Below are 20,283 nucleotides of genomic sequence, written 5' to 3'. Positions count from 1 at the left end.
AAACATATTTATCAAAAAGTACTTTGAATAAAAAGGGACTAAATGCTCCAATCAAAAGACATAGGGTGACAAGGTGGATAAAAGGACAAGACTCATCTATATGTTCTCTAAGAAAGACTCATTTAAAACCTACAGTCACCTCCAGATTGAAACTGAGTGGGTAGAGAAGTACTTATTGTGCAAATGGATGTCAAAAGAAAGCCAGGGTACCAATGCTTATATCAGACAAAAGAGACTTTGAAACAAAGACTGTAACAAGAGACAAAGGACCCTATATAATAATAAAAGGGACAATCCAACAAGAATATAACAATTGTAAGTATTTCTGCACCCAAAATGGGAGCACTTGAACACATAAAAGATAAAGGAAATAATTGATAGTAATACAATACTAATAGGGGACATTAACAGCCTACATACATAAATGGACAAATCACCCAAACAGAAAATCAACAAGGCAAGAGTGGCTTCAAAAGACACGATGGACCAGATGGGCTCAACAGATATATTCCAAACATCCCATCTTAAAACAGCAGAATACACAGTTTTCAAGCGCACATGGAACATTCTCCAGACTAGATCATGTTAGGCCATGAAACAAGTGTCAACAAATTGAAAAAATCAAAGTCACACCACACATCTTTTCTGACCACAACATTTTGAAACGAGAAATCGACCACAAGTAAAAATCTGGAAAGAGCGCATATACATGGAGGCTAAATAACATGCTACTAAACAATGAATGAGTGAACCAAGAAATCAAAGAAGAAATAAAAAATTACATGGAAACAAAGGAAAATGAAAACACAATGGTCAAAAACCTTTGGGATGCAGTGAAAGTGGTTCCAAGAGGTAAGTTTATAGCAATACAGGCCTACCTCAAGAAACAAGAAAAATCTCAAATAAGCAACCTAACATTACACCTAAAGGAACTAGAAAAAGAACAAAGAAAATCCAAAACAAGCAGAAGGGAGGACATAATAAAGATTCGAGCAGAAATAAATTATATAGAAATTTTTAAAAACAATAGAACCAGATCAATGAATCCAGGAGCTGATCCTTTGAAAAGATCAAAATTGACAAACCTCTAGCCAGACTAATTTAAAAAATAAATAAATAGAAAACTCAAACAAAATCACAAATGGAAGAGGAGAAATAAAAACCAACACCACAGGAATATAAACAATTGTAACAGAATATTACGAAAAATTAGATGTCAACAAACTGGACAACCTAGAAGAAATAGATAAATTACTAGAAACATATAACCTTCTAAAGTTGAAGCAGGAGGAAATAGAAAATGTGAGCACACTGATGACCAGCAATGAAATTTAATCAGTAATCAAACAACGCTCAACAAACAAAATTCCAGGACCAGATGGTTTCACAGGTAAATTCTAACAAACGTTTAAGGAAGAGGAAATACCTATTCTTCTCAAACTATTCCAAAAAGATAGAAGAGGAAAGAAACCTTCCAAATTCATTCTATCAGGTCAGCATTACCCTGATGCCAGAATCAGATAAAGACACTACAACAAAAGACAATGACAAAGGAGGACTGGTTGGCTGTCAGGAGAGCATGAGACTCTTGATCTTGATAAAAACCCTCAACAAAGTACGTTTAGAGGGAACATACCTCAACATAATAAAGGCCTTATATGAAAAACTCACAGCGAACATAATACTCAATGGGGAAAAATTGAGAGCTTTCCCCTGAGGTCAAGAACAAGACAGGGACATCCACTCTCTCTACTTTTTTTCAACATGGTACTGGAAGTCCTAGCCACAGCAAACAGACAACAAAAAGAAATAAAAGGCATCCAAATCAGTAAGAAAGAAGTCAAACTTTCACTATCTGCAGATGACATACTATATCTAGAAAACCCAAAAGATTCCACCAAAAAAAAAAAAAATACTAGAACTGATACACAAATTCAGTAAAGTTGCAGGATACAAAATCAATGTATAGAAATAGAAATGTGTTGCATTTCTGTACATGAATAATGAAGCAGCAGAAAGACCAATAAGAAAACAGTCCCATTTGTAAGTGCACCAAAAACAATAACTAAGAATAAACTTAACCCAAGAATTGAAAGACCTGTACTCTAAAAACTATAAAACACTGATGAAATTCTAAAGAAATGGAAAGACAATCCATGCTCATGGATTGGAAGAACAGAATTTTTAAAGTTCCATACTACCCAAAGCAATCTACAGATTTAATTCAATCCCTATCAAAATACCAACCGCAGTTGTCACAAAGCTAGAACAAACAACCCTAAAATTTGTATGGAACCACAAAAGAGCCTGAATAGCCAAAGCAATCTTGAGAAAGAACAAAACTGGAGATATCACAATTCCAGACTTCAAGTTATATGTCAAAGCCATAGTAAACAAAACAGCATGGTACTGGTGCTAAAATATACACATAGATCAATGGAACCAGAATAGATCACCCACAAATAAACCCACGATGATATGGCCAATTAAGCTTCAAAAAGAGAGGCAAGAATATATAATGGAAAAAAGTCTCTTCAACAAATGGTGATGGGAAAACCAGATAGCTCCAGGCAAAGAAATGAAACTGGACCACATTGTTACACCATATACAAAATTGTTACACCATATACAAAAACTCAATATGGATTAAAGACCTAAATGTGAGACCTGAAACCATAAAAATCCTAGAAGAGAGCATAGGCAGTGATGTCTCTGACATCAGCGGTAGCAACATTTTTTGAGAAATGTTTCCTGAGATAAGGGAAAGAACAAAAATAAACTATCAGGACTACATCAAAATAAAAAGCTTCTGCACAACGAAAGAAACAACCAAGAAAACCTAAAGGCAAACTGCTGTATGGGAGAAGATATTTGCAAATGACATACCTGAAAATGGGTTAATATCCAAAATATATAGAAAAAAACTTATACAACTCAACACCAAAAAACCCCAAATAATCCAATTAAAAAATCACTGACCATCAGGGAAATGCAAATAAAAACTACAAATAAGATATGACCTCACACCTGTCAAAATGGCTAAAATCAAAAACACAAGAAACAACAAGTGTTGGCGATGATGTGGAGAAAAAGGAACCCTCTTGCAGTGTTGGTGGGAATGCAAACTGGTGCAGCCACTGTGGAAAACAGTATGGAGGTTCCTCAAAAAGTTAAAAATAGAACTACCTTATGATCTAGTAATTGCACTCCTAGGTAGTATTTAAAAAAACCCACAAAAAACACTAATTCAAAGGGATACATGCACCTCTATATTTATTGCAGCATTATTTACAATAGACAAATTATGGAAGCAGCCCAAGTGTCCATCAATTGATGAATGGATAAAGAAGATGTGATATGTGTGTGTGTGTGTATGTATATATATATATAATAGAATATTATTCAGCCACGAGAAGAATGATGTCTTGATATTTGCAACAAAATGGATGGAGCTGGAGAGGACAATCCAAGGGAAATAAGTCAGAGAAAGACAAGTACCATATGATTTCACTCATGTGGAACTAGAGCGGGGGGAAACAAGCAAAGGAAAGAGAGAAAAAGAAAGCAAGAGAGAGAGAAACCAAGAAACAGACCCTTAACTATAAAGAACAAACTCATGGTTACCAGAGGGGAGGTTTGGTACGGGGATGGGTAAAATAGGTGATGGGGATTAAAGAGTCCACTAATCAGATAAGCACTGAGTTGTGTATAGAATTGCTGAATCACTATATTGTATACCTGAAACTAATAGAAACACTGTGTGTTAACTATACTGGAATTAAAATTTAAAACTTAATTGAAAAAAGGCAAGAGCTATGGATGCAATGGAATACACACAGGTAGTTATTTTCATGGACCAGAGTGGTAGGTCTGGGAGAAGGGTACAGGTCTAGGCTGAAAAGAAAGAGCTAGAAACCCTAGCCTAGGTAGCATACAGTGTACCACGGCTTAGATGCTAGATCTTTCACAGATCCTGAATGATCAAGCACTCAATATTAACAGAAAAATTAAAGAATCAAATAATTATATGATGTCAGAACTGCTAGGGACCTAGGAGATAATTTTATCCTTCTCATTTTCCAGAGATGGACGTTGAGACCCAAACAGGAGCTAGGACTTGCCATTCACCCAAACCAAACATCCAAGAGCCAGCTCTCCATCATCTGACAGTTCCCATTTTGGATGAATAGTCAGCCAGGAAAGATAACCACTGCACTCAAAGGGAAATCCAAACTGCTCCTGAGAATCTACCTATCTTCTTGAGTCAGCCCTACCTAGTTATCAAGGCCAGCTCAAGTTATAAAACCTAAACAAGAATAAAATATCTCTGATATAGTAAGAGCCCTGGAAATGCATACAGTTCATACCGTTCTCATACAGCAATAAAAATACTCCCAACAAGTGCCAACCATCCCCACACAAACAAATGTGTTCATGCTATATTACACTGCCCAGGATTTCTGGCAGAAGTATACTATATTCATAATATTCAATAAATATTCTATGTTTATGTACATGATATTTAACATTCAATTTTTAAATTTTATTTTATTATGTTATGTTAATCACCATACATTACATCACTAGTTTTTGATGTAGTGCTCCATGATTCTTTGTTTGCGTTTAACACCCAGTGCTCCATTCAATTAACATTCAATTTTTAAAAGCATGAGTGTGTTTTCAAGTAAATGGCACCAAAATAGGCTGTTTGAATAAGAAAAAAGGGTCAGAAAATACATCAATGTACAGGGGCACTAGTGGAAATTTCCAACAGCAAAAATGATCCCTGCCATCGCTCATTTTTTTGCCCATCAAAAGAGTGTTTGAAGATTTCAATGGGGATTTTCTAGTCAGAATTGTCAAAGAGTACGTTGCAGAGATCATTCAATGCAGAAGCCAGTTTGCTTCTCCATACTTATCTTTGTACATATTTTATGAGTACTAAGTGGTAGAGTAAAAATAGCACTGAACTAGGAATCAGGAGAATCAGCTTCTAGTCCTCAATCTGCCTCCAACAAGCTGGGCTGCCTGGGAAAATCTCTCACCCTCTGTGAGCATCAGTTTCCCCGTCTAAAATGAGAAGATAAAAATAGATTGGAGTTCCCTCAGAGACCTGCTTTAATATTTTTGTGTGTGTTTTGGACACAATTTCATTTGTCAAAATGAATGCCAGTGCCGTAAGATGACTATTCACAAATTATTGAAGTGAAACTTTCATGATTTTGTTCTTGATTGATCATGTATAACTTAATTGGCTAATTGGGCAGAAGGATCTAAGGATGCAACAGGTTCAAAATGGGGACTAGTCTCAATAATTGTCAAACGAGAAACTGTTACTTTCTGAAAGTTAAAGAAAGTAATGGGTAAAGCAGGTGACCTAGAGAAATTCTTCCCATCCTAAGAAACAGTTTGCAAATATGCTGCTGATGAGTGTTCAATGTCAACTCAGTCTCCATGCAGACCAAACTAGGATTAACGTAAACTAGGCTGTGACAAACCCTGTCATAAAAGTGGGGATGGGATGGCGTTTGCATGGATTCTAGGGAGAGCCATAGTGTGAGAGTATGTCAGTATGCTCTGCCCAGGAGAATCAGTGCTCTGATTCTAAAAACAAGTACCAATTCTCTGGAGATTATTATTTCAGGAGTGGAGAAGGACAATCTGTCACACCACCCTAGCGTGATGGAAATGTCCACGGAGAACATCACATTCCCTTTGTTCTAACTCTGTATTCTCAAAGTAATATTCTGACATACCATCTGACCTCCAGAGTAAACTTTCCAAACAGGAGTGTGTGTCCTGTGCAAAAGATTGATACCAGGTATACAGCCGGCTACAGTCTTTATCATAAATCAAGAAAATGTATGTTTGGAATATCTGATCTGTGGGACTTTGATTAGCATGGGTAAACTGATCTAACGAGATTTTGTTCTGAAAAACTAAAAAACAAAACCAGGATCGTGAGTCAACTCACCAAGAAGGGCATTCACCCATACGTCCTAGGCTGAAATGGTCAGTACCTCGATACTATCCCTTAACAGAAACTTCAGTATGGCAGACCATTTCTTGGGATCTCAAACTAAGGACACAAAGAATATTTTCCAATCTAGACTCATTAACCCCATTACCTGAGCTCTTTCAGGGCTATTCTTTCAGTCCACTAGCCTGACAGTAGGTTCAAAGTCAATAAAGCGCTAATAAGCACTATATAAAAGGCAACAACTACAGGGAAGCTAGATGAAAAGTGGGGTATATACACCACTGAAAACCTACAAAGACTTACTGCTGGAAATAAAATAGATGTGTGACTTTATTTTAAACTCCCCAAACCAGCACGTGACATGCTAACTCCTGTCTATATCTTTGACCTCATTTCCTGAGACCCTCTTTCAAAACCCCCTACCCTCCAGTCATATACTATATTAACAGTTCCCTATATATGTCCATGCTTTGACATATGTAATTTCTTCTACCTGGACAATCCTTTTCACTCTGAATTTCCTGATTCAGCTTGAAGGGGAGCAGAATATACTACCCCAATCTTTGACATAAGGATTATTTTGAGCCACTTGGTTTGTTTGGTTTTTTTTCTTGTAAGAAATAGCTTTACATACTTGTTTACTCATGCTGTTGTGATCTATTGTTGATTCTACAACCCATTTCTCTTCACTAGCTTTTGGGAAGACCGAGAATCTTTTTTTTCCTCCTTTTTGAAGTATACTTGACATACATTATTATCTTAGTTTCAAATATACAACATCGTGAGCTGACAACTATATACATTATGAAATGCTCATCATGATAAATGTAGTACCACGTGCCACCATACAGTTATAACAGTATTATTGACTATATTCCTATAATTTTTATCCATGGGACTTCATTTATTCATTAATTTCTAAATGGAAGTTTGTACCTCTTAATCCTCTTAACCTAGTTTGCTCATCTCTCATTCTGGAAACCACCAGTTTGTCTTCTAGATTTGTGAATCTATTCCTCTTTTGTTCTTTGTTTAGTTTCTTAGATTATATATATAAGTGAAATCATATGGTATTTATATTTCTCTGTCTCTGTGTTTTGGACACAATTTCATTTGTCAAAACAAATGCCAGTGCCATAAGATGACTATTCACAAATTATTGAAGTGAAACTTTCATGATTTTGCTCTTGACTGATTATGTATAACTCTTAATTAGCTAATTGGGCGGAAGGATCTAAGGATGCAACAGGTTCAAAATGGGGACTATTCTCAATATTTGTCAAACGAGAAATTGTTACTTTCTGAAAGTAAAAGAAAGTAATGGATAAAGCAGGCGACCAAGAGAAATTCTTCCCATCCTAAGAAACAGTTTGCTAAACTGTCTAACTTATTTCACGTAGTGTAATAACCTCTAGATTCATCCATGCTTTCACAGATGGCAAGATCTCATTCTTCTTAATGGCTGATATACACCGCCCCCCCCACACACACACAATGGAATATATACACACACACCACCATTTCTTTATCGGTTCATCTATTGATGGACACTTAGGTTGCTTCCTTATCTTTGCTGTAAATAATGCTGCAATAAACATAGGGGTGCATATATCTTTCTAAATTTGTGTTTTCATTTCCTTTGGATAAATACCCAGAAATGGAATTACTGGATCGTACAGTATTCCTATTTTCAATTTTTTGAGGAACCACCATATTGTTTTCCACAGTGGCTGTACCAATTTACATTCCAAACAACAGTGCACGAGGGTTCCCTTTTCTCCTCATCCTCCCCAGTACTTGTGATTTCTTGTCTTTTTGATACTAGCCATTCTCACTGGTGCAAGGTGATATCTCATCGTAAAAAGTACAGTTTGCATTTCCTTCAGCTGGTTATTCTTAGGAAACAACAGACACAGGAAAAGCACTGAAAACCTAGTAGATATAAGGAAAACCTCCATCTGTAAGGATGTATTCCTCTCTGTACTAGGAGAAGGAGAAGGAGTAAATCTCTAGAAACTCTTATCAGTAGAAAAGGCAGGGACTTAAATCTGCATAACAACTTAACCCTTGTTTAGGGGTCTTTGCCTGAAAACCTCCCATAACTGGCCCCCCAACCCCAACATCTTATTTTCTTTACTGATGGCAATACTATTTAAGGTGATGTCTTGGGCCATTTTGGGGAGTTAAATCAGCTTTTCTGATATCTCCCTTGTACACAGGAGGTATACATGTTATTCAACTTCTGTTTGTTCTTTTCCTATTAATCTGGCTTTTATTACAGGGGGATATCAGCCAAGAACCTAGAAGGGTAAAAGGCAAATTATTTTTCCTACCCTACAAACTCAAGCTTTATCTTCTTTCATAAAGCCTCCGGTGACAATTTAAGTGTCTTCCTATGTGTCTTCATAGAATCCTGTCTCTCTGTATATGCCTATCAAAGCTCTTATGCTTATGAATTATAATTGCTGGTTTTTTGCTCTATATTCCCTCTGATGCCATCAGCTCCGTAAGAGAGGATGTAACACCTTATTCATTTGTGTATTTCCAGTTCCCTAATAAAAGGTGAGCCCTTGTTAATATAGGTTTGTTGAATAAATGATCAAATGCTTGTACAGGAAAGTATACAGCACAGTGGGGAAGATCCAACCACTGGGAGCCATGGACATGAATTACAAAAACATTTGCTTCACATAGTCCCACATTAAACCTTCCAATGTGGTTTCTCCATGTCTCAAGCTTCCTTTCCAGCAGCTCCAATATACAAAAGTCATCCAACATTGAAGATTTTGTTTTTAATTGTCAGTCACTTTCTTAATGAAACTCAAAATAAACCATGCTACTGGGTGCAGAATGAGCTCAATAACCAGAGGCTAAGTTAAAAGAAAGAAGACAAAACCAAGGCCAGAATGGTCTAGAAGGGGGTCAAAATGCCTTTCCATTCCTCTGAGAACTCTGAATTAGATCCCACATTCATCTTTCCTTCGGGGTATTTCAAATAATGTCAGACTAAGTAATAAACGTCAGATGAGCTGGAAAATACCTAGTTAAGAGGACGTTTCTTACACAGCCAAAAAAGGCTATTCAAAACTTCCCACATAAATGTGGCTTTCAAACATTTATAGACTTGAGGCAATGCTGCACGATCTTGGAAGGATAGAGAACATTTCTTTCCTTGTTCCTCCTGCAAATTTTCAACAAATACCTACTCCTCCTCTCGGTGATGTTGCACTTCAGCTTATCCTTCACAAAACAGATGGCAGGAATGAAAGAAGAAAAAAAAATCTATCAAGAGTAGCCACAAAGTTCTTGCTTCAAATGGTTGTTTTTGACGTACCTTCTCTCAGGTAGCCCATGACAAAGTTGAAAGTGAGATCTGCTTTTGTGAGCATGATTCCTCTTTCCTCCAACTCACTAATCTCTCTGTTATCTCTCCTTCCCTCCCTCCACTCTTCTCCCTCATAGTTACTTCTAGAGTTATTATTTTCCCATGTCCTGACATATTCTGTAAATTGGCCACATTTGGAATTATTGAATAGACTTTTGTTGCCATTGTTAAATTTTACCATGTATTGATTTCAGTTTGGGGTCCTTAATTCCATGAAATAATAGGTAAATTCTTGTTTTTACACTTCAAAGTCAAAGATAGATGTTTTGGCTATGGTGGACATTATCATTATTTACTTGATATTTCGTTTTTCTTACCTTAAAGCACAACGTTGAGAGGAAATTAAAAGGATTGATGGATGAATACCCTGGGTCCACTCATAGCCCTAGTGGGAATTTTCTATACAAAGCAATAAGAGTGAGTAATGTTTGAAAGTCTTTCTGAATTATAGAGCAATGCAGTGTACATTCTTGAATTGGGTACCAGAGAGAAATCGGGAGACTGCGAATCAGGTAAAGTCATTTAACACAATTCAAAGTCAGATCAAGCCTCCTTCAGATACCTGGCTGGGTTTGTGAGCCAGGCACAACTTTGTAAGAAGAGCATTTGGTTCACTTGGTTAGCACAGATTTGACTTCGTTCTTAAGTGGGTTTTTTTTGGTTTGTTTTTGGGGGGGGTTTTTGTTTGTGTTTTAGTAATCTCTACACATAATGGGGGGCTCGAACTCACGACCCCGATATCAAGAGTTGTGTGCTTTGACCATGCCAGCTGGATGCCTCCACAGATTTGTCTTCTTAATGACAACAACTCATTTTACCTTCTCATTCATCTAATTGTGCTCCAATTGTGATTTTCCAAATAAGAGATGAAACAAGTATTCCAACCCTTTTGACCGAAATATTTATCATTGTCCATTAGTAAGTTGAGTTTTCAACATTTCTCTGGGCCTTGCTGGTAGAAATTTTATTTCCCAGAGTTATATCAACCGGGAATGAACACCGCTAAAGTTAGCCCATGGAACTAAGACCAGACAGAAACAGGAACACCTAAGTCTTCAATCAATATCACAATTATTTATGGTCTACTGTATAGGTTCCTAAACATAGGATTCCATATAGTTCGTAATCTGGATTCTACTCTTCTGGCTTTAATTTCTGGACCTTCTTTCTGTTCTACTGCATTTCAGCTACTCTAATTTCTGTGCACTTGCTCTTACCCCAAATCCATTCCACCCTCCATGCCCATTGTGCCTAGGGACTCCAAGGCCCGATGTAAATACCAACTATTCCATAAAAGCTTATCCTAATGCCTTAAGCAGAACTGTTAGTTTCTTAAAGTTGTCTTGTTAGTTGATTTGTATCTCTAATACAAGATACAGTAAATTATACTATTTATGTGTCTATCTTCCTTACTTGTTTGTGAATGCCTTGAAGGCAAAGGACCATGACTTCAATCTTGATTCCCAACCACTGGAGTTAATCACATCCTCCTTTGAATGACCATGGCCCTCGATTTTCACACATAGTGAACGAGATCAACATCACTTCTTTACAAGGCTGTCTCTTCGACAATGAGCTCATTTAGATCAAGGACTATATTGTGCCCATCTCCAGCAATGAGCACATGAACAGAAATATAGCAAGCGGTCAATAAATATTTGGAAAAATGAAGCAGAACACAAACCTTACAGTCATGTGCACCATTTTCTTTTTTTTTTTTTTAAAGATTTTATTTATTTATTCATGAGAGACAGAGAGAGAGAGAGAAGCAGAGGGAGAAGCAGGCTCCCAAGGAGCAGGGAGTCCAATGTGGGACTCAATCCCAGGACCCTGGGATCATGACCTGAGCCGAAGGCAGACGCTTAACGATCTGAGCCACCCAGGCGCCCCATGTGCACCATTTTCTAACCACTGAGTTACCATCAAATGGGACAGATTAAGTATTCAGAATTTAAAAGTGATTACAGCGTGAACCTTCTGGTAAAACTTTAAAAGGATGGTCCAATCAAAAACATAAATATAGGTCTACTATTATCCATACAAGGAAAATATCATGGAAAATCAACATAATTCAACAGGTATTTACTGAGCACCTACTATGAGCCAGGATCTTTTATGGGCAGCTGATACAATAGAGGACAAGACAAATTCCTTTTATTCACATAGTTTACATGTTAGAGGGAAGAAAAAGACAACAACAAATACAAATTTTTTTGAATATAGACTCTGCCAAGAGGTAGTTAAGTACCATGAAAAATAATAAAGCAGGATATATAATTCTGATCATTTCAATAATTCAAGGAGAAAATACATTTGTTTCGATTACGTGACAGGACCCTGAGTGTTTCTTTAGGTCTACTTTATAAGTTTTGCATTCTGCAGGTCATTTGGCACCTAAGGAAATACAAACTGATTCCCTTAGCATTCATCAATGGGGGATGTAATCCACACAACCACTGATGTTCACGTCAGTATAATAAACCGCTGCAGGGGACGGGTGGAGAAAGAACAATGAGAAGGAAAAAGATGGAAGGAAGCAAATCGATAAAAGGAAATTCGCCGCTCTGAATCTGCATTTATCCAAATGTGAATTTGCCCTTGAAATCCCCGTAACAGGGCTACTACATAGGCAACTCACCTTTGTTATAAAATCCCCTGGACACACTAGTACCTAAATCCAGATCTTATACTGGCTTCTACAGAAGAGAGAAATATTAGAGCAAGATGCCAGGTGCAGCATTCTTCTCGACAGACACTTCTCAACGCTGCAGGTGTCTCCCAGTCCCTCCCTTATCACAAACCCTCTCCCCTCTGGCAGTGGAAATTATGTTTCTTTGAAATTCTCACTTCCTAAGAAGTGATGCAGATCTGCTTTAAAGCAGATGCCAAAGTGCTCAACATTGTTTTTCTGTGGAATTTCTGGGAAACAAAACAGTGAAGCTTTATCTTTGAATAAAGAAAGTTGGCACTGTTATAGGATCACCCATAGTCTTCAAATCTTTAAAAAGACATCAGTAGACTAAATCATTCAGCAAAGAGTGTGTATATGTGTTTTGAGCAGGCCATACTCAAATTATCATGCTGGTTCTTTCTGCATATTCTGTCTGATATTAAAACCAGACTTTCATATCTTAAGAAAAAAAGATTGACATTCAAAGCGGAAAAGTATAAGACAATCTGGTTACCTAAAGATATTTTTCTTTGAAAATCACTGGGTATTTCCAAATAACAGGGTAATAAAAATTCTTTTAATTGCTTAAAAATATGTTTAATAACATTTTTGCCACATATTTAGTCATTTTCTTGCCAAATATTCTTTACCCAAAATGCAAAAGAGTGTCCTCTTTCCATGTCAGTTCTCTTTAAAATGGAAAACCAGGATGACCTCTATTACCCTTTTTAAAATTCATATTCTCATTTGCACTTCACTGACTTGGGGCTAAGCCATCAGGAATGGAATCAGCATGAAACTGTTAATAAGTATTTTGTAATTATTCATTTGTTCAATCATTTCCCCTACCTTCCTTGTATTCAGTTAGAAACAAATTTAAGGCGAGTGCTAAACATTCACTTCAGTAAAGAGGACACTAATCAGCAGAGTAAAAGAAAATTTAAAACATATATAATTAAGCCACTCCAAAATACACATTATTAACATTTTGGCGTATGGCTATTCAGTCCTTACGTATAGATAAGTATAGATATATAGAAAAAGAGATGTGTATTAAAAATGGAAGCGTGCAGGCGCCTGGGTGGCTCAGTCGTTAAGGGTCTGCCTTCGGCTCAGGTCATGATCCCAGGGTCCTGCGATGGAGCCCCACATCGGGCTCCCTGCTCCACGGGAAGCCTGCTTCTCCCTCTCCCACTCCCCCTGCTCGTGTTCCCTTTCTTGCTCTGTCTCTCTCTGTCAAATAAATAAATAAAATCTTTTTAAAAAAATGGAAGTGTAAACTGTTCTCCCCAACTCAAGTCTATAGGGAACATTCTTTCAGTCTTAATAAAGGTGTTTCTTAATAAAGAAACATTGTTTCTTAGTAGTTGCAAATGTATGGATATTACACAGTCTATTTAACTGCTTTCCTATTATTAGATATTGAGGTTGTTTACTTTTCCTATTATATTCAAGCCTGCTATGATGATTCTTATAGCTAAATTATAGCAACCATTTGTTTTCCAAAGAAAGAAATTCTAGAAGTGAAGGGTCAAAAGGCATGAAAATATTTAAGACTTTAAAACACATTGTCCAAATGCATTCCATGAACATTGCCTGATTTATACTCAACTGCCATTAAAAATAATTTAAGGACAGTGTAAATACTAATACAGCTACCTAGTTCCTCTGCCGTCTCCCCGGTACTTGGAATTATCATTCTTCTTGATGTCTGCTCATTTGACAGGCAAAAAACATATCATCTACCTCTTAAAGAGGAGAGTCTTTGTAAATTACTGAATCAACAAACATTTGTTCTATCTGTTTTGTGTCAGGTATTGAGTTCAACTTTAAAGGTCACACAACTAAGACACCAATGTGGCCTCCAAAGAACTTACAATCCAGCGGAGGATTCGGACAGGTACACGAATGGTAAAGACTAGAAACATGCTAGTCTAAGATCTGTAACAGAAGTAGAAATGAAGTATATGGCAGAGCTGCACCAAATAACTCGTTTTCCTGAGTCTATTTCAGCAAACAAAGGCGTTTCCACTTTTCATAACCTGATGGATCCCATATACATAGCCAGGTATTTAAATAAGAGAGCTGAAAAGTACACAGACCTGAAAAGAAAGCAAATAAACTCTATTTAAAGTTAGATATGGGTAAAGGATTACCAGGGCTGGATAGAGTAAGAAATGGATCTGGGTTCCTTACAAAGAAAACTCATCAACTTCAAGCTGCAGGCTCTACACTTACCCTACAGAGAAGAAGGTAAGTGACAGAGTTTCTAGGAAGCTTCATGGTGGGTCAACTCTGATCTATACCTAATCACCATTGACCATTTCAGCACCCAGAGAAATGAAAGTATTCAGCGCCAACCATAACAGTGTTTGTAAACCTTACCATATTCTTTCTTCCACCCTACCTTAGTGATGAGTAAGAGCAGTACTGATAAAGGAAATGGTTGGGGTTTGGAGCCGATGGCCAAGAAAGAATTTTTGGAATGTCATCAGTGCAAAAAGGTGGTTTTATTAAAGCACTGGGGACAGGACCCGTGGGCAGAAGGAGCTGCACCGGGGTCGTGAGGAGTGATCCAATATATACTTGCAAGTTGGGAGGGTGTTAGGGAGAGCATAAGTCTCTAAGGAATTTTGGAAATAAGGTTTCCAGGACCTTGAAGGGGCTAGCTACTGTTAGGAAAATATCATTTATTACTGTCTAATAAAACCCTAGTCATGAGACCCTTCATATGTATATCGGTGAGTCATATGCTTGAAGGATGATTGCCAACATACATCTTGGGGGTTAGAGATAAAGGAAGATTCCAAAGGAATTTTTATGTTAAGGTAGACTTACAGGATCCTGGGGGGTCGGGATAATGTTAAGCTAAGATTGCCTTTTGCCCTTAGCAAAGTATTAACATCGAGGCAGCTGAGTTGCTAGGGGAAGGTCACTCTGCCTGTTTCAAGGACTTGTCAACGGACTGTAAGTAGTAAGGAAATTTATTTTTTCTTTTGCCTTTATCTCCAAACATTTTCCCCATGTACAAAGATTGAGAATATTAAATTCAGAGAGGTTAAGACATCTTGTTGCATCAGCTAAAACTACAAGGTTTTTCCACTTACTAGGGACAGAAACTATCTGAGGTCCATTTTTACTATATCTATGGAACAATTTCTAGTTTCATGAAGCAGCCTAGAGAAAGCTGAGATCTTATAATTGCCTTAATTATTTGTCATAAATAAAATAAGCACATTATATATATATATATTTTTAAGATTTTTTTATTTATTTGATAGAGAGAGACACAGCGAGAGAGCGAACACAAGCAGGGGGAGTGGGAGAGGGAGAAGCAGGCTTCCTGCGGAGCAGGGAGCCCAATGTGGGGCTCGATCCCAGGACCCTGGGATTGTGACCTGAGCTGAAGGCAGACACTTAATGACTGAGCCACCCAGGCGCCCCAGCACATTATATTTTTATTTTTCCTGTGGAGATGGAATTCTTGGTAACACTTTAATGCAAATCAGGTAACATTTTAATGTGAAATATAGAAATGTTTATTCTCCTCTCTCCTCCAGCAACCCAAGATGCCGAAAGGGAAGAAGGCGAAGGGGAAGAAGGTGGCCCCGGTGCCTGCTGTTGTGAAGAAGCGGAAGGCCAAGAAGGCGGTCAATCCCCTGTCCGAGAAGAGACCCAAGAATTTTGGCATTGGACAGGACATCCAGCCCAAAAGGGACCTCACCCGCTTTGTCAAATGGCCCCACTATGTCCGGCTGCAACGGCAAAGGGCTAGTCTCTATAAATGTCTAAAAGTGCCTCCCGCAATTAACCAGTTCACCCAGGCCTTGGACCACCAGACAGCTGCTCAACTGCTTAAGCTGGCCCACAAGAACAGACTAGAGACAAAGCAGGAGAAGAAGCAGAGATTGTTGGCCCGGGCCAAGGAGAAAGCTGCGGGCAAAGGGGATGTTCCCACTAAGAGGCCACCTGTCCTTCGAGCTGGGGTTAACACTGTCATCACCTTGGTGGAAAACAAGGAGGCTCAGCTGGTAGTGATTGCACATGATGTGGATCCCATTGAGCTGGTGGTTTTCCTGCCTGCCCTGTGTCGTAAGATGGGGGTTCCCTACTGCATTTTCAAGGGGAAGGCCAGGCCGGGGCGTCTGGTCCACAGGAAGACCCGCACCACTGTCGCCTTCACACAGGTCAACTTGGAAGACAAACGAGCTCTGGCAAAGCTGGTGGAAGCCATCAGGACCAATTACAATGACAGATATGATGAGATCCAACGCCACTGGGGAGGCAATGTCCTGGGTCGGAAGTCTGTGGTTGCATCGCCAAGCTGGAAAAGGCAAAGGCTAAAGAACTGGCCACCAAACTGGGCTAAGTGGACGCTGTTGAGTCTTCTGTACGTAAAAGTAATAAAACGTTGTCTTTCCAAAAAAAAAAAAAAAAAAAGAAAGAAATGTTTATTCTCAGTCCACTAAGAATTCCAATGAAGCATTTTGGATGGCTGTCTTATGCTGCCTACCAACATGCATGGTGAAATGGAGAACAGAAGCCGTTATTAATAATACTCTAATCAAAACCTTTTTTTGCCTTAATTTTTGTAGAGCTCATATAAACTGCTTTAGGGCCTGAATAACCCAGACATTTTCTCAATTTTTGAACTTCAGGGAGATACAGATAATGATAGATCATTAATTACACACCTAGAAACCCACCAGGTTAATGGAAAATTAATGGATCTTGCTCTTTATGTCTGCATCGAGAACAGTACATATGTTCTCTATCTTTGCTACAAACACTTCCAAAAAAAAAAAAAAAAAACTAGGTCATCTTTAGAGCCATTTTTTGTCTTTGCTTATAGTAAGGTCTTTTTGTGCCTTTTTTTTTTTTTTAATTTGTCAGTGATTCATTTTATTTACAATGAAATCCTCTTACATAAGAATTTTTTTTCCTCCAGCTGAACTGCACTGTGAGTGAAAAGTCATTAGACACAGATTTTCCATTTGTATTCTCTGAGGCAGCAAAACACTTCAGGACTCTCCCATTTTCCTTTCTGCAACAGGAGTATTTAGGGCCATTATAAGTGTATGTGGGTGCCTCTCTGCATTTTGCCCTTCTCGCACTTGGAAAGCTTTTTCATACCTCATGCTGCTTTCAGAGCCTTACATTTGCATTTTAAAAATTCAAATGGAAGTAACCAACCCCTTGGCTATTATAGCCTGTGAATCAGAGCCAACCTGTGTAAATGACAAGGTTGTTTGAAAATGAAAGAATTAAATTGACCTGACAACATGGGCAAATGTCACTGATTATCCCATTGACTGCCATGGAGGAGCTTGGTTGTCCATACTACTGAATAAATCCTATACAAAAGAATGCAATATATAGTACTGTTACTGATTTTTTTTTTTGCAAATGGGGTTGGATGAGAAGAAGGAGAGGAAATTAAGAAGTTACAGTTACATGGACAATTTATGCCTTGCTTGCCAGTATGATATTACCCTATGTAAAGACAAGTAGACTTGGGAACATTAAATAAATTGAAAATATCGAGAAAGTAAAAAATGTTAAATAAAATGAAGATTCTAAAAAGTATCTGCCAGGGGCACACAATTTATTCTTTAATATGTTTATTTGTTTATGTGGGGGGATATGAACGCTAAAAAGCAATGGTTTATTCTAGATCGCACACATCATCACTATTACTACTAAACACCACAGATGAAATTATTTGGTCCTTTAGACAAAGTACACATAACCATCAATCAGTGGAGAGAAAGAAGTGATCAGAAAAGAATAAACACCAAAAGAAACTCCCAGATACCTAGACGCAGAAAAGACAGAACTTGTGCTTTTATTTATTTTTTTAAAGATTTTATTTATTTATTTGACCCAGAGAGAGAAAGCTAGAGCACAAGCAAGGGGAGTGGCAGGCAGAGGGAGAGGGAGAAGCAGGCTCCCACTGAGCAGGGAGAGCCTGATGCAGGGCTCGATCCCAGGACCCTGGGATCATGACCTGAGCCGAAGGCAGATGCTTAACTGACTGAGCCACCCGGGCACCCCAAGAACTTTTGGTTTTAAAAGCAGAACGAATGAAAGCAGTACTACCAAAACAGGCAGTGAGGTTGACAAGAGGAGACAGAACAAAGACAGAGTGAATAGACAGGAGGGTAGAAACACCAGCCACCTCAACGCACACCCTGTCCTGCACAGCCTTGTAGTAAGTCTAGGAATCCGGCACATAAAAACGAACACCAAACCAAACCGTGTTACATTACGAGCAAGGAGCTGTATGGCAAGTACAATTTTTTAAACATTGTACAGAGGAAGAAGTACTGAACAAGAAGCCAGGAGATCTGTTATGTCTTCTTCTACAAGACTGATAGACCTCGAGTGCATTATGCTAAGTGTAGTGAGACAGAAAAAAAACAAACAAAAATATAATATCACTTCTGCGTGTAGTCTAAAAACACAACAAGAAAACCTGAACTTCTAGAGAACAGATTGGTGCTTGGGAGGGGGGGTTGGAGGAAGGGGGTCAAAAGGTACAAATTTCCATTTATAAAAAAAGTCATGGGGATGTAACGTTCCACTGGTGATTACATTTCTGAAGTTCATAATTCTGCATTGTATATTTGAAAGTTACTGTGGGAGTAAATCTTCAAAGTTCTCACCACAAGAAAAATATTTTTCTTAAGTATTAACCACATGCAAGATATTGTTGGGAAATGTGGTAGGGACTAGAGGGTTGAATGAAATGAGTACCAGTCCTTCACTCTATTGGGAATGATTGTTGCTCTCTATGGATCTCCTGAATCTTAGAGGAAATGGATTCGGTCTTTCAGCTTAAGGATGATACTACCTGGGTAGATGCTTTTTATCGGGTTGAAGAAATGTCCTCCTATCCCTGGTTTGTTGAGAGGTTTTATCAGAAATGGATGTTAGATTCTACCAACTGTTTTTTATGTACAAATTGATACGATCATACAGTTTTCTTGCTTAATCTGCTAATGCAGTGAATTACATGGATTGACTCTCAAATACTAAACTAACTTTGAATTCCTGGGATAAACTCCACCAGTTCATGATGTCTTATCATTTTTATGTACTGTTAGATTTCATTTGCAAACATTTCATTTAGAAATTTTTCATCCACATATAGGAGAGATATAGGCCTGCAGTTTACTCATAATGTGTTATTTCTGCTTTTAGAATCATGACAATGTTGGACTCCTGGAACAATGTGGAAATTCTTTCCTCTCCATAAATATTCTAGAAGGATTTCTATATACTCGATACTATTTCTTCTTCAAATATCTGACAAAATTCCACAGGGAATCTATTTAGATCTGCTAAGGTTTGTAAATCCAAATTCAATTGTTGAAAACTAGATACATGTGTATTCGAATTATCGAGTTTACCGTACATGAGGTTTGGTAGTTTGTGTCCTTGAAAGTGTGTCCATTTCATCCGAGTCATCATATTATTGACATAAAGTTACTCACAATTTCTCCATTAGCTTTTTAGTATCTATATAAAATGTAAAGATATTATGTCTCTCATTGCTAATATTTTAATTTGTATATTTTCTCTTTTTTATCCTGATAAATCTGGCTAGAACTTTATCAATCTTATTCATCTACTAAAAGAACCAGATTTTGATTTCATTGATTTTCTCTATTATTATTTTTATTCAGATCTTTATTATATGTTTTCCTCTACATTTTGGGGGGGGGCAGAGAGAGACTCTTAAGCAGGCTCCACGCCCATCACTGAGCCCAATGCGGGGCTAGATCTCACAACCCTGAGATCATGGCCTGAGCCAAAATTAAAAGTCAGACAATTAACCTACTGAGCCGCCCAGGCAGCCCTACATTTTTTGTTTTAATTTGCTTTGCCTTCTTGTGCTTTTCTAAGGTGGAGGTTGAGATCTTTGACCTACAATTTTTCTTATCTTCTAGTAAGGGTGTTAAGTGCTATAAATTTCCCTCCAATTACTTTTCTTTGACATTATACCACAATTTTTTCTTATTTAAATTTTAGGTAGTTAATATACAGTGCAATATTGGTTTCTGGGATAGAATTCAGTAACTCATCACTTACATACAACACCCAGTGCTCATCATAACAAGTACCCTCCTTAATACCCATCCCCAGGGTGCCTGGGTGGCTCAGTTGTTGAACGTCTGCCTTAGGCTCAGGTCAGGATCCCAGGGTCCTGGGATCGAGCCCTGCACTGGGCTCCCTGGTCAGCGG

The 20,283-nt window shown here is 37.9% G+C and overlaps 1 pseudogene; it reads left to right on the top strand.

Annotated features, from left to right (window-relative positions):
• Positions 1-15,587: 15,587 nt before the first annotated feature.
• Positions 15,588-16,405, top strand: LOC110577096 (annotated as a pseudogene).
• Positions 16,406-20,283: the final 3,878 nt, after the last annotated feature.

This window comes from Neomonachus schauinslandi, chromosome X, assembly GCF_002201575.2.
Source record: "Neomonachus schauinslandi chromosome X, ASM220157v2, whole genome shotgun sequence".
Classification (NCBI taxonomy): domain Eukaryota; kingdom Metazoa; phylum Chordata; class Mammalia; order Carnivora; family Phocidae; genus Neomonachus; species Neomonachus schauinslandi.
The sequence above is the reverse complement of the archived record's forward strand: the minus strand, read 5'-3'. Positions and strand labels throughout refer to the sequence as shown.